The 16,232-nt window shown below is 41.3% G+C and overlaps 1 protein-coding gene across 6 annotated transcripts in view; it reads left to right on the forward strand.

Moving 5' to 3' along the window:
- Positions 1-16,232, forward strand: part of NCOA7 (nuclear receptor coactivator 7) — a 147,210-nt gene that overhangs the window by 15,456 nt on the left and 115,522 nt on the right. Inside the window, exon 1 of one of the 6 annotated variants that reach the window (XM_044757116.2) lies at positions 9,421-9,485. The exons of the other annotated variants lie outside the window; for them this stretch is intronic. The gene's annotated coding sequence lies outside the window, so the exon portion shown is untranslated. Of the gene's footprint in view, positions 1-9,420; positions 9,486-16,232 lie in introns of those variants that run through there. 6 annotated transcript variants of the gene reach the window in all.

Here is a 16,232-nt window from a genome sequence, read left to right on the forward strand (position 1 = left end):
CTCTTAAGAAATTCGAAGAATTAAATATCAATGCTGTTAGATGACAGGGACCCTCTGAAGAGAGTGGCCCTTCCGAAGAAGTGATCCTAAGGCTGTGAATGAGGTATTTTTAACTCCAAGCCAGGGAATCAGAGGGTGTCCTGGGTGCTGGGTTTTATTGCAGAGTGCCTGGAATGAGGTCTTATGCTGTTGACTGATTAACAGAGGATTTAGAGTAAGAATTTAATAGTGTTTGTTCAGCACTGTTGGTGTGGAATCCTCTGACTGGTGGATGCTTCTGATCACTAACCAGGAATGCTGTGGAGAAGAGGAAAAATTCGTGAGGCGGCTCTGTTCGTGAGAGATCCAACAAGGTCTTTTATTTTCCTTCTTTAATGCTGACCTTACTAAGCAAACATCAGATTTACTGATTTGTTTCCCCAGACATGTTGATGTGAGAATTGAGGGTGTCCTGCATGGCAGTAATGAATATTCCAGGCATTGGATAAGTACAGCCCCTGCTGGGTGGTATAACGCACAGTTTCCAGCTATCTGTCTGTTAGGAGGGCCTGCTCAGTCCTTACGGTTGCTGGTATTTACAGCTGAGCCCTCAGCCCTAGGTCCTGGTGATTCCCCCAAGGTACTGCCTGTCTTTAGGGTCCCACTGGAACAGCTAGTTAGCCACTCTCTTTGATATGGTGAATCACAGCACCTTCCAAAATAGTTTCAATTTAACATGCTTTAACTCTTTAAAAAGCATTCTAGTAGGGAACTGTGTTAGTCTGTTCAGGCTGCTATAAGAGAATACCATAGGCTAGGTGGCCTAGAAACAGCAGAAATTTATTGCTCACAGTTCTGGAGGCTGGAAGTCGAAGACCAGGGTGCCGCATGGTGGGATTCTAGTGAGGGCTGTCTTCCGGGTTGCAGACTGCCAACTTTTCGTTGTATCCTCATGTGGCAGAAGGGGCTAAGGAGCTCTCTGGGACCTCTTTTATGAGTGGCACCAATCTTATTCATGAGGGCTCGGCCCTCATGACCTGAGGACCTCCCAAAGAGCCCACTTAATACCATCACCTTGGGCATTAGGTTTTCAATATATGGGTGGGGCACAATCATTCAATCTGTAGCAGGAATGGGAATAGATAATTCACAAAAAAGGAACTACAAATGGTCACGGCATGAAATGAAATGAAATGAAAAAAGATTCGACTTCATTGCATCAAAGAAATGCAAATAATAATTAGATTTTAAAAGTCCATCACAGGGTTGGCAAGGTTGAGGTTGGGTCATAGCATATTCCCCTTTCAGGGATGGTGAGTGGGTAAGTTGGTATACCTTAGATGGAGAGCAGGTTGGCTCATAGAATCCCTTGGCACCAGTGATTCTCTTCTAAGAGTATATCCTAAGGAAATCAGAGATCAGGCTTAATTTCAGTGGTGAGCACGTTGTCTCTGGGAGGCAGGTGGTATGGTAGAGTGGGTAGAGAAGGGACGCTGGAGCCAGCTGCTTGGCTTGGAGTCCTGTTCCACCATTTACCAGCTGTGTGAACTCAGGCAAGTTAATTTCTCCTTGATTTTGTCATCTGTAAAATGAAGATAATAGTGTATCCCTCCCACATTGTATTGAGAATTAGATAAGTTAATATATGTAAAGTACTGGGAACCTGTCTGTCACAGAGTAAGCAACTATGTAAGTATTGGGGTGATGAAGGGTGACATCAAGGGTGATTATCAAGCATGAGTTGTGAAAATTTGAGACAAATCCAACAATGGAATCCTTTTTAAAATGATAGTCCACCAACCTATATGTACAAAAAGATCCTAATTTGATTTTAAAATGCCTCTGCATAGAAAAAAAGAAAATGACAAAATATTAAAGCTTTTTTCCTCATTGATGGGATTATAGGTAATTTCTATTTTCACAATTTTATATATCTATATATTACAGTGATAATTGTTAGAAATTAGTAAAAGTAATATATCATAGGATTCTTATAGTCTCAACTTTTCTTTACGAAATGCATACTCATTTTAACATATTTTACTTTCTCTTCCTGATTTCAAAGCTACTAATATTTCACTTCCTCAACATCTTCACCCACATGCCATCTGCTTGGTATTTTCTTGCATTTAGCTTGCTTGCTTTGTGTATAGATCAGCTGCAAGGCTAGTTCTGCAAGAATAAATAGACCAAGTCAAATGATTTATGAGATTTCAGCGGTGGTGGCTTTTTCTTGGAAGTTAAAGCCGGAGAATGCTGCCGAGGTGATGATGGAACCGTATACTCTGCGCATGTCAGGCACTCAGCCTTAGCTCCCATTCCCCACCTCCATGAACTCAGCACTCTGGTAGGGTCAGAATCTTCCATACCCCTCATACACCACCAGGTAATTCCTGCCTCCAGGCTTTTTGCTACCCTCTCTATCTGAAATTTCCTTGCACATTTCTTCCTTTAAAGCCAGTGTTCTGCACCAGGTTGATACGCAATTCTGTGAAGACTTTCCAAGACATCTACTCTACCCCTGATCCAGGTTTTTTTTTTTTTTTTTTTTTTTTTTGAGGAAGATCAGCCCTGAGCTAACTGCTGCCAACCCTCCTCTTTTTGCTGAGGAAGACTGGCCCTGAGCTAACATCCATGCCCATTTTCCTCTACTTTATGTGGGACATCTAGCACAGCATGGCTTGCCAAGCGGTGCCATGTCCACACCCGGGATCTGAACTGGTGAACCCCGGGCTGCCGAAGCAGAGCATTCACACTTAACCACTGCGCCACCAGGCTGGCCCCTGATTCCAGTTCTTTTGACACTTAACTATATGTACCACAAATTAAATATTGGCTGGCTTAGTTGGTCTTATAGTAAGCCAACAGGGGTTGTGTTTTATGTTACTCTCTGCCCTTCAGTTTTCTAGCACAGTGTTATCCACATACCTGCACCTGGAACACAGGAAGGTTGGATGTTGTGTTGAAAACATTCTTAAGAGATGACTTATGAATTTTCTGTTTCATCTTCCCCTTTGCCCATCCTTCTCTTTCCTTTATTTTCAAGATCAGAATGTTATATAATTTGGTTCTTTCAGTCTTGCAGAAATTTGCCTGAAAATCCGATAATAGATTTTCATTCCTAAAATCTAAAGACCAAAGGGTTGAGCTGCAGAGAATGCCACGGTTAGCAAAGGCATTTCCAGTTGGAGTCTAGCAATGTACAAACTAATTTTAGTTGCAAGGACAGCTCTGTCATCTACTCTAAAATATTGCTTGTTTGATCAAGACAGTTTCATGAATCTGCCAGAGAACATGCTTAAAATTCATAAAATGTTAGGTTCTCTTAAGATCTTGCATTTCCTGGAAAGGGCCAAATCCTAGGAAATGTTTTCACATATTTGCTCTTGTCGTCTGGACCAGTGGTTTCCAAACTGAGGTTCACACGCCCCATCAAGATATAGGAAGAAATTGTTAGAAAGTGTATCTCCTCTTTTCATGACTTTTATTTTTGTTACATGTTTTATAATGCATATATTACTGCAGAAGATGTGTTTTTATAAGTAAAAAATATACCTGTTAAGATTTTTGCTCAGATGCTTTTATTGATATGGAATATGACTTTTAAAAATGGATAGGGCTGGCCCCGTGGCCGAGTGGTTAAGTTCGCGCGCTCTGCTGCAGGCGGCCCAGTGTTTCGTCGGTTCGAATCCTGGGCGCGGACATGGCACTGCTCGTCAGACCACGCTGAGGCAGCGTCCCACATGCCACAACTAGAGGAACCCACAACGAAGAATACACAACTATGTACCGGGGGGCTTTGGGGAGAAAAAGGAAAAAATAAAATCTTTAAAAAAAAAAAAAATGGAGACCACTAAGCTAAATAAAAGATGAGACTTTATTGTTCCATAATCCAAAGTCAGTTTCTGTTAGGTATTTAGCCATAACATATCAAAAATCAACTTATTAAACATAAATCCTATGTCTAATCTAAACTGGGAGTTGTGTGTGTGTGTATATGTGTGTGAGCACACACACATGTGCTCATGCATGTACAACATAAGACACATTCCCTGCCTTAGAGAGCTTACAGCCTGATTGGAAGGAATGTGGGCGTGAGGAACAATTGATTAGAAAGTGGTACAAGATAGCATAAGTGTGTGTAGGAATATGGGTTTCTAGCTGTATGGGTTTGTTAGACTACAATTGCTGAAGTGTTATATGAATGGCATAATACATGGTTTTATTACATTCTCAGAAAATTTCAAAACCCCTTTTACACTAAAATTTTTCCTTGATAATCAGGTCAGTTCTTAGTCCACCTACTCAGTTATCTCCTTGAATTATCTCCTGTGTACAGGTGTTAACTGTGTGAGCTTTCTGCTCTAATCTTCAAAACAAGGTTTACCAATGCTCTCAATTTCATGCCCACATTTCCTTTAAATTATAAGAGAATGTGGCAGAATAGACATGCTGGGAAAACAGTAAGTTTTGGAACAGTATCCTTTGGGAAGAGTGATAGTGTGTAAAATTTAAAATAAGTGAATTAGTTTCCTAGGGCTGTCATGACAAAATATCACAAACTGGGTAGCTTAAAACCACAGAAATTTGTTGTCTTACAGTCTTGGAGGCTAAATATCCAGAAGCAAGATTTCAGCAGGGCCGTGATTTCTCTGAATGCTGTAGAGGAATCTTCCTTGCCTCTTCAGGCGCCTGGCGATTTGCTGGCTATCTTTGGCATTCCTTGCAGCTGCATATCTTTAATCTGCTTCTGTCTTCACGTGGTGTTCTCCCTGTGTGTCTCTGTCTTCATATGGCAATCTTATGAGGATACCAGTCATATTGGATTAGAGGCCCACCATACTTCAGTATGACCTCTTCTTAACTAGTTACATCTGCAAAGACCCTCTTTCCAAATGAGGTCACATTCTGGAGTACTGTGGATATGACTTCAACATTTCTTTTTTGGGGTGACACAATTCAACCCATAACAATAAATAATACCAAAGTCTATAGATGGGTATACCAAGATGTGCATAAGTCACTTTTGATGTCAAATGATGCCTTCTTACAACTAAACCTCCACAGCCGTGCACATTGGTTATAGGGTAAATGACAACTGGAAGGAAAGGAGGCTTTCTTGGCTATTTGTGTTAATTGGCCCCTTATGTCTCTGGGCTTTATAGTCCAGGCCTTGGTAGAATTATTTGTATAGACAGTTATACGTACAACAGTATGTGGCTTTGGTCTTCCTGGTAAAAATCCACAGAGTAATCTGTGGCTCAGGATATTTCTAAGAGTGTAGTGGCTTTTTTTGTGATACTGCTGCATAACAGCCTCCAAGTCTCAGTGGCTTGGAACCACAAATATTTGTTTCACTTTCATGAATCTGCAGATTGACTGTGGTTTGGCTGCTCTTGGCTGGGTTCAGCAGGGCTGGCTGGACTCCAAAACTGAGGTAGGAGTTCAGGTCTGTTCCACATGTCTTTATCCCAGGACTCATGCTGAAGAAGGAAAAACAGCTACCTGGAACGTTCTCTACTAGTGGAGAGCAGAAACTTGTCAGGCCTCTTACAGCCTCAAGTCAAAAGAGGTACGCTGCTGATCCACTGTCTGGTGGTCAAAACAGGCCCCACGGCCCCATGGGTGGAGATGTATACTCTGCATACTAGTACCCAGCATCACAAAGTGGCATAGCAAAGGGTATGGTTGTATCATTACCTTACAGGGAGGCAGGAGTGCCTAATTGGGAACAACAATCCAGTCTAGCAAAGGGTCATTTTTCTATCAAATTCTACAAGAACTTTCCTATGAAGCAACTTAAAAAACCTGTAACAGAAAAAGTACTTAAACCACAGAGTTGGTTTCTTAACCTAGCCTCTTGGAAAATTGCAGTTGAATATCATATATGCAATTTTTTTCCAAGAAGAGGTCATAATACTTCACAATGCCGATTTAATTTCACGTTAGGCAGATTTCCTGGCCCTTAGACACTTCTTGCTATGCCTTCCTCCTGAGCCCACATTTGTGTATTTATCCCATTTTAGGCTGCAGTAACCGGGCACTGCCTGCCGCTCTCCGTCTTTACGTGAGACGTCTGAGGCAGGATCTGGTGAGATTGCTGTCCTCTTGAGCATGCTCTGATGGAGAACATTTTCATTGAGCATGAAACTGTTTCTGGTTTACAGAATTGATTGTTGATTGTGTAGCACTATTGAAATATAGCCTCGAATGGCGATTTCTGGTGTTGTCCCACGTCAAACACCTTCCCTAACAACACATGCCCCCGGCCCCATTAGCACTTCTCAGTGCATCACACATTTCATTTGGCATTAATTTTTATCATACTCTTTTTCTCTGATTGTTTTGTTTATGTAAGTTTTATCTCCCTCGTCAAAAATCAAAGTTTTCTTAGAGCATATTGAGTTCTTTTTATATCCATAGGTTTTAGGTAAATAGTGCAGTGGTGGGCGTGAAACCGTTTCTAAGTAAATGCTTACTGAATTGAAGAGATTGCTTATAAACAGTTGACAAAGCACTATTTTGGAGTGTAAATTGCATATTGCCATCTATACTCCTCATGTAAATAAATATGCTGAAAGTACATTAAAAACAGTGGTAATTCGGTTTTTTATTTTGCATTTCTACAAGTATGAGTGTCTGTCAGTGTATTTGGAAAATGCATTCAGTTGAAGATAACATCTGCAGAGAACAAAGAAGCATGTGGCCTTTTCCTTAGTGAAATGGCAATTCACCTGGTAGAGAGAACTTGACATCTCTTGATAATCTCCATTAAATATCTTATATTTAAAACAAATGGGACTTCAGCAGACTAAAGAGCTTCTTTAAGGCAAGGGAAAACAGGATTGAAACAAAAAAAACAGCTCACTAATTGGGAAAAAATATTTACAAGCCACTTATCCGACAAAGGGTTAATCTCCATAATATACAAAGAACTCACACAGCTTAACAACAAAAAAAACAAACAACCCGATCAAAAAATGGGCAGAGGACATGAACAGACATTTCTCAAAAGAAGATATGAATATGGCCAATAGACACATGAAAAGATGTTCATCATCGCTAATCATCAGGGAAATGCAAATCAAAACTACACTAAGATATCACCTTACACCCGTTAGATTGGCAAAAGCATCCAAAACCAAGAATGACAAATGTTGGAGAGGTTGTGGAGAAAAAGGAACCCTCATACACTGTTGGTGGGAATGCAAACTGGTACAGCCACTATGGAAAACAGTATGGAGATTTCTCAAAAAGTTAAAAATAGAAATACCCTATGACCCAGCCATCCCATTACTGGGTGTCTATCCTAAGAACCTGAAATCAGAAATCCCAAGAGTCCCTTGCACCCCTATGTTCATCGCAGCATTATTTACAATAGCCAAGACGTGGAACCAACCTACATGCCCAGAAACTGATGATTGGATAAAGAAGATGTGGTATATATACACAATGGAATACTACTCAGCCATATAAAAAGACAAAATTGGCCCATTCGCAGCAACGTGGGTGGACCTCGAGGGTATTATGTTCAGCGAAATAAGCCAGTCAGAGAAAGACGAACTCTATATGACTCCACTCATAGGTGGAAGTTAATATATTGACAAGGAGATCTGATCGGTGGTTACCAGGGAAAAGGGGGGGGTGGGGGGAGGGCACAAAGGGGGAAGTGGTGTACCCACAACATGACTAACAATAATGTACAACTGAAATCTCACAAGGTTGTAATCTATCATAACATTAATAAAAAAAAAACTTGGAAAGAAAAAAACAATCTTATATTTAACTCTTGAAAACTGGTGTTTGCAACCAATATACTGTATGTTCTTTGAAAAGGCATTCCATTATATCTTTTGTCCATCAAATTTTATTGGTTTTGTCTGCATCAATTAACTCTAAATCAGATCCTTCAAAGAAACTCTTCCCACCAAATAATAATAATAATGCAATAATAATAATAAAATTAGTAGTATTAACCACTGCTCACACTTACTTCTGTTCTGGAATTGAAGGAGCTGGGGCATACTGCAAGATCAGGACCCATGCAGTGGTGATGGCATTTGCTGTGAGCACAGGGAGCTGGCACAATGATTCACATTGGCACCTGTTCTCTGCAAGGCCTTGGGGAGTGCAGTTGAGTTCTGTACCAGTAGAGAGACTCCAGAAAAGTATAGAGCTTAATTCCTTTTGGGCCAGGGCTAGAAGATGTATGGGAAAACACTCAAACTGGCTAGAGATCCTAAGCCTTTAGGAATGGGTCTGTCTGATAATATTAAATTGAATTCCAGAAGTAATTGAGGACAAGCTTTTCTTCCCATGTCATCTGTTTCTTTGTTGATGATATTTGGAGCCTACCACCTTTAGATTCCACTTAGAGATGATCTGAAGTGACCTTGTCGTACTGGAGCCATAGTAGGGAGTGTCCCCAGAAACCACCTTTGTGAGTGACGCAGGCATCAGATTTTCCCAGCTCTTGTGAGGAACAATCATATGCATGTATCAGACATCCAATAAATAGTGATTGATGGTGAGAAAGGGGAAGTTGTCTCTTATGGTTGATAAATGAGATCAGCAGAGTAGACTCCGTTCTGTTTTCATGGCCTCCAATAACTTTCTGTATGAATTTCTACATGTTTTTCCTTTCTAATCTGTCTTTGTGTTCAGGTAGGAAACTGTTCAAAACTGAATTCTTACATCCTTATGAGAATCAAAATTCCATTTTCTGATTCCGATTCTCTGTATCTGCTAATTTTGTTTTCAGTGGAGAAATTGGATTGGCGGAAGATGACATTTCAAAACCACAGAAACAAAGAAGTTGCCAACTGCTAGGGGAAATATTTCTGGGATATTCAAAGTTATGTTATTACCTCTGCCCTTAAAACTTAAGAGGTAACTTATTTAATTTAGTGAATTAAGGGAACGTGCTTTCCAGTTAGCTCTTTAAAAAAATCTAATTCAGTGCAATCAATATTTATCGAATGCACAGATACGTTCGGTGTAGTGCATTTATTGATGAATAGTAACAACTAACCTGAATACTGTTCAGGATTTACATCCTAAAGGACAGTTCTTCACCCTCTGTTCTTTTTGATGGTTGGTAAATCCAGGGAGAGCCAGGCAGTTGATGTGAAAATTCTGTGTAGTAAAAGAACCTCTCATTAGAGGCCGTTGTTAGGGGTTCTGACTTTCACCTCAGACAAAGCTGATCATTCTGGCTCTAACCCTTATGGCTGTTTGAGCTTGAATAACTTCTTTAACCTTTCTAAACTCCTTATTCTTTATCTGGAAAGGATTGAGAATGTTAACTTCTCCCTTTACACAGTCATAAAGTTTAAACAGTGTGCGTAGCAGCATTGAACAAAAAATTTGGTGCGTATGGTTAATGTTCAACAAATGTTCAACTGTTGCTCCTTGCTGTCGTCTTTATCTTCTCTAGGGTTGCCTAGCTTCAGTTAGTTCTCTCTATGGGGGCAAATTTGAATCCAGCTCTCCAGGTGCTGTTGAAGGTAGGTGTAACTTTCATGAACACTTGAACATTTGGGTTCATTGAACTCTCGGTGGATAGAATTTTCTGTTTCGTGGGTCACTGTACTCTGTAGTCACCTTTTGGACACACTTAATCTCTATAACAGCCTGTTTACAGATAAGGATACCGAGGGCTGGAGAAATTGAGTAACTTGCCCAAGGCTACATACCTTGCAGATGCTGGAGTCTGGATTCTAACCAGGCCTGTCCTGCTTTAAAGGTGTTGCGCTGCTCCAATAACATAGTCAAAGGGGTTAGCCAGTTGAAGCACAGAGCATCTTGAAAACAGAGCTTCTCAAGTGTCCAGAGCTTGTAAAAATCTCAGCTTTGAAGGAATTTTTGAAATTAAAATTTTTTAATTAAAACAATTTAAGGGGCTGGCCCTGGGGCCTAGTGGTTAAGTTTGGCACACTCCGCTTCAGTGGCCTGGGTTCAATTCCTGAGTGTGGACCTACACCACTTGTTGCTGGCCATGCCATGGTGGTGACTGACATACAAAAAAGAGGAAGATTGACACAGATGTTAGCTCGGGGTGAATCTTCCTCAGGAAAAAAAAAATTAAAGTATTAGCTTACCCATAGAGCTTGATATCCTCTATAATCGCAGTTCTCAATGAGTGCATTGTCCCTCCACCAGGGTGCAGTTTGGTGGGCATGGTTATGGGGGAGGGGGCACTACTGGCAGTTATTTGGGGGGAAGCAGAGGTGCCACATTCTCTGCAATGAGTGGAACAGTCCTAGACAATGCAGAATTGCCCCTTATACTTGGGAATTTCATATCTTTGTAAGAATGTGTCTGAATATTTCTTGAGATATTTTAAAGAAAGAGATTAGTTCTCACTTACCATGTATAGAAATAGCTGTTTGGTTATTACTTATAGCACTAGTTTTTATTCTGATGTTCCATACACCCCCGGACCCTGACACCCACCCTCATCCTCTCCCTTCCGCTCTCTCATTTTCCTGTACTTCTCATATGTAGTGAAATACTTTCTGATCTCATTTCTCCTGGAGCTAAACTTGTCCTATACAAGTTGGTGTAGGCGTTTGGGTATTTCCTTGTGTCTTCTAGTGAACTCGTGCCTGGGAATTTACTTATTGAAATACCTGTTAGAAGTTGCTTTTCTTTTGGCATTATGGTGATTTTTAAAATCTGAGAATTTGCATGTTCAAATACCTTTTATCAATTACTTTCCTTTTGGACATTATATTGATTTCGTAAAATTAAGTGTGTAAGTAGATTATCTGTCAGCTTCATTTCAATACTATAAGGGCATATTATAAAATGTTTACGTATTCATTTAGATGAGAGGTGTTGATTTTGATGAGGTTGAGAACTGCTGGTCTACAGCAATCCCATGAAGTGGTGGTTCAGTTTGTCCTCCATCGCTCTCAGAGACTGGGAAGCCACTCCATCTGGAGGCAGCTCTTTGCGTCTGTCTGGAAGACAGTTCTTCCTTATATTGAGCCAAGACCCCTCTCCCTCCGTTTCTACTGCCTGGTCCTAGGTATACTCCTTGCAGGTCTACTGGTGCAAGCCCAAATTCTTTACCAGATAAAATCTTTGAGACATTTGAAAATAGCTATCATTTCATCCAGCTTTTTCCAGGCTAAACCTGACCAGCTCCTTTGACTAATATTCTTAAAACTTAGTTTTATGTCACTTAAGCATGCTGGTTGCTCCAATTTCCTTATATTTCACCTATAGTGTGAGACCCAGAGCTAAATGCAGTCATCTTGATAAATTCTAATCCTCAAAAAGGGTGAGACAGAGCATCATAATCTTTTTTATGTTGGGAGGGGGCAGTGGAATCACACCCTGAGTATATGGATCTTACTGTCACCTAAAACCGCAAATCATATTCACATGTGCCAGTGCTCAGCTCTACCCTTCTTGTTCCCTAGCTCTTCACCCAAGTGTAGAACCCGAGATTCACGTGGAGCAAACTTCACCTTTCTGTAGACAGCTGAGGTCTGTCTGAATCCAAATGCTGTTATCCAGGATGTTATTTGTCCCTCCAAACATCCAATAAGGAGGCCTGTATTTTCAGTCAAGTCCGTGATAAATTTACTGAGGACAGTGCCTTAGAACAAATACTGCATTAAGCTATTAACATCCTCCCTCCAGGTTGAGGATGGAGGTCAGCTCCCCGCTTCAGGTTGAGGCCAATCAGCGGCTCAGCACATACCTCTTGGTACAGTGGTTCAGTTCTTTCCTTTACCCGTCTAATCCTAGAAGCATCCACCTATGTCCAGCCCACCTTTCTCCATCTTATCCATAAGCAGGTCAAAAGAAACTTAGCAAATGCCTTTTAAGTACACGTACACTGAGTTTACCTCATTTCCTTGATGCACTAGAGAAGTATCTATGTCCAAGAGGGAAATTGATGTCAGGGTAATTTGGCTAAGTCGTCATTCCCTGAACTTCCTCCTCTCCCCCGGCCCTAAACTCCAGCCTTACCAGACGACTCAGGAGTCCCTGAGCATCACACATCCCTCCCGACGGCTTGCACATCCTCATTCTGCCTAAAAAGCCCAACGTCTTCTGCATTCACCGTCTGGGAAACCCCTGCTCCTCCTTCAGTGTCCAGCTCTGGAGTGACCTGTGAAGTTTCCCTGACACTCCTTCCCTTGCTGGCAGAGTTAGTTGCTTCTCCCGCTGTGCTTTGTGGCTCCTTGTACCCACCACTATCTGAGCACTCACCACGTGTCTTACCAGCTGATGGGTTTCAGTTGCCTGTTCTACCTGAGCTTCCTGGCTCATGAATGCTGTCTTCATCTCTGGATCTCCAGCAGAGTACTTGGTCCATGGTAATACCTCAAAAAGGGATCTGCTGGCTTTGTTGTTGTTCTGCTGAATGGTTGGTTTTCTATGAATGTTCTGGATCTCAGGGTTCACTGCCTCCTTTTCCAAGTCCTTGCTGACCTGCCTTTAATGATCATTTCTAAAGTTTTGCTGGGGATCTATATGATGTTCTCCACTGTGTAATTTGCACAACCCCTTTTCTAACTTTTGTTGAAAATTAAAATGTGTTTGCTCGTTGTCGGGCTGCCAGGACTTTCTACATCTTCAGCAGTTCCTGATCCTGCCAATGACTCTTTAGAAGTCTCTTCTTAGAGACTGCACATTCTCTTCTTAAAGAGAACTTACAAAATGATCCATCAGCCCAGAGTTGGGTCTTCATTTAGAGTAGCTAGGAGCTTTGATGAAGTCTCCTTGTTCATTTTAGATAAGAGAGCACTGAAACTCATATTTGTTTAATTCTTTTCAGGTCTAATTTCAGTTCCCTAGGCAAAGAATAATGGAATAAGAGTTGATGAGTTCTCCATTCATTTTACTATCGATTGGTGTCGTTCCATTTTCCCAAGTAGCAGACCACTGGCCTGTCTTTGATTATCACCTTGATTCAAGCATAACTTTTTAGTTCTTTTTTGCTGTTAAGTTCTGTTTTCTGTTGTTTTGTTTTTGTGACACACGTTTCTTTATTTGAGGGCCTCATCTCCTGGAGCATCCATGTTTGTGACATACTTTTGTATCTTTCTATCCCTTTTTCACCAGGTTTCTTGTTTGAGTATTCAAATTTCTGACCTTGGTTAACACTGAAATTTGAATATCCTTCCTCTGTTTAGATGACAATGTGGCTTTGAGAATGACTGAACACCTGTTATATTTCTGTATAAGTGTAAGTATTTTCTAGGAGGAAATGTCTGTATAGAAGAGTACATTTTGGTGTGTTCCTTAAGTGGCCAAACTTAGTGTGACCAAGGCTCAAAACATGTTCTTGTTGTTATTTCATTTGTATAATAAGAAACATGTTGTGGGAAAACACTGGCTAGGCATCGTGGGTATGCTGGTGTTTTTCTAGTCTGGAGTGGATATGCTGAATGTCCAGGGAGTTGCAGTGTGTTAGATGTGAAGCCAAAAAGCCGCCCTGGGCTGTGTGGGTCCACACTGATTTCGTGTAGTTAGGGAGTCTCCAGTAGCCCTGTACTTCAATTCCTCCCAAGTGGTGCCGTGTTCCCAAACAGGGAGCGCTGTGCTGGTAGCACAGAAAATACTTTGTCTTCAACACAGTCCTTATGAGGTAAGAATTTTGTATGTGCCTTTTTTACTTGAATAATGAACTGAATTTAGGTTTAAATGGACTATCCTGATTTAAGATTGCAAAAAGAAATATTTAGATAGGAGATTCATCTTGTGCTCCCTCATAGAATTCTTTTTGGTCTGTAATATGCCGTAAATGCAGGAGACTCTTACAGCTCAGTATTTGGATGAGTCTAGAGTTTATCGATGTGAAGAAAGTCAACAGCAAATGAAAGAAGGGCTTTTAAGGAGCCCATTATAACCACTTATAATGGAAAATGTAGTTCCCATTAGAGAGTGATTTAAGGAACTCTGGTTCTTCACTGAAGCGTGAAGCTGCTGTGGAGTGCTCTGTGCAAGTCATTTTTATAGCATGCTTTGCAGATCTCTTTCTGGTTAATCTGTTGGTGTGTCTAGACCTGAAAGGACTGCATTTGTCTTGTTTAAGGAATATAAAAATTCCCAGAAATTTAAAAGAAACCGAAGTTTAGTATATTTTTTGTTTATCGAATGGACTATCGGGGGGGGGGGTGGGAAAAAAGCTTTGCCAGTTCTAAACAGACACAGCAGCACCAGTTGTCAGTTCTTGGATCATTTCATCTTTTTCTCTTGTGCTTATTTTTGTCAATTTTTTTCCCACTAGAACCAAATATTAGCTTCTGGCTCAGCTTGCAATATAAAAATTTTCCAATTAGATTGTTATGACTTCATTTTTATTCATGAGGGGAATCTAATAAACAGAGATCATCACACATGGCGGCATGCAGGAGAGGAACTTTCCAGCCCGCCACCTGGCCCAGGGCAGAGCTGAGGGCTGCGATTCTGATCCTTTCTGGAGTCCACGTCTGGCTGGTTTGAGTCGACATCCCCTGTCCCCAAGTAATTCTTATTTTGAGACAAATCCTTGGAGTTATAGCAGTCTGCCGTATAATTGACCTTACCCCAAGACTAGATTATTTCTTGTCTTTAATTTGCATGGATTTTCTGCCTCGTTCTGTGCTAGGTATTTAGGGAAGTGTGAAACATGGTGGTTTTTGACTTGGAACTTTTGGTGTGTTTGGGGCTGTGGTGGCTGAGTGAAGTGGCATTGTCACACATGTATGGTTAAGAGCCTCACCGTGACTGGTAAGTGACATGCAAAATAAGCTCCTGACAAAGAGAGAGACTGGCACACGAGTGGTCAGGGAAGACTTTAACGCAGAACTGGGCCCTGTGCCAGATCTGGTCAGAAAGAGGAGTGTAGCAAAGTTAACCTTAAGCTTAGGGAAAGAGAAAAGATGAAGGTGCAGAGTTGAGGAGGAGCCCATGGGTTCAGGCCACAGTGTGAGACTGAGCTTACGAGAGTTGCATACTCAGCCACTGAATTTTCTTTCTTTTTTTTTCTTCTTCTTCTTCTCCCCAAAGCCCCCCAGTATGTAGTTGCATATTCTAGTTGTGAGTGCCTCTGGTTGTCCTATGTGGGATACCGTTTCAGCATGGCTTGATGAGTGGTGCCATGTCCCCACCCAGGATTCGAACCAGTGAAACCCTGAGCCACCGAAGCCAAGAGTGTGAACTTAACCACTCAGCCAGCGGGCCAGCCCCTTATTTTTCTTTCTTTCATCACCCGAATTCTTGAATGAGTACTACCCTCATTCATTGAGGCATGACTTCCACTCCCACTACTCCGCTGATGTCCTGTTGGAAGTCCTCAGTGACCTGTGGCCAGGTACATTTGTCTTAACTTGCAGAATCTACACTGAGGCATTGGATGCTGTTGATTCTAGATGACTTTTTCTAGCTTATGTCCAAGTCTGGCTCCAAAGGTTATTGAGAGGCATTGAAGTGTGTGCCACACTGGACTTAAATCCCTGCTCCACCAGAGCTGGTGCTGTTGAACTAGGGAAATTAGTGTCTCTCAGCCTCAATTTAATGGAATTAAGGGTATCTAACTCATAATGTGGTTGTAAGGATTTAAAGAGATACAGGTGCAGGTGGATAATCTGTTGAAATAAATGACGTAACAGTAGGCAGCCATCATGCTTGGTTCCTTCCCTACCTGGTATACTCACTCTGCCCTTCTCGCCTGAATGTGTCGCGCCCTTTTCACATCCATGCCCATGTTCAGGTGTTCCCTCTTTCTGGATTGCTGTCTCTCTCTCTCTCTCTCCTTTACCTATTGAAATCCTCACTACCCTGAAAGGTTTACTTTATCACTTCACTCAAGATGCAAGTTTGTATGTTCTGGATTCTCAGTATTATTCATTGGACAGCTCCAAGTTACTACCCCACATTTTAGTTATTTTCACACATCTTATTTTCCCTACTAGATGGTAAGCTCCTTGAGTGTGCAGCCCATTTCGGGGATGTGGAGATAACCAGTAAGAGTGGAGATTGTGTCTCTGTTGTTTCCATACAGAGCCTTGTGCGTAGTTGCCATGCTTCCAGGGTGATCTCATCATTGTATCGGGTTTTTTTTCTTTTTCTTTTGTTAACTAAAACCATATGCTGATAATTTCTAAATCTTTTTTTCTAACCCTCACTGTACTCCTCTGCTTTAGACATAATCAAACGTCTGGTGAATGTCTCCAGCTGACTATTACACTCACACAGTTACTGCAAAGGCAACGTGTCCAAAACTGGTCTCTCCTCTGTTTCTGCTCCGC

Source organism: Equus asinus, chromosome 24, assembly GCF_041296235.1.
Source record: "Equus asinus isolate D_3611 breed Donkey chromosome 24, EquAss-T2T_v2, whole genome shotgun sequence".
Lineage (NCBI taxonomy): Eukaryota > Metazoa > Chordata > Mammalia > Perissodactyla > Equidae > Equus > Equus asinus.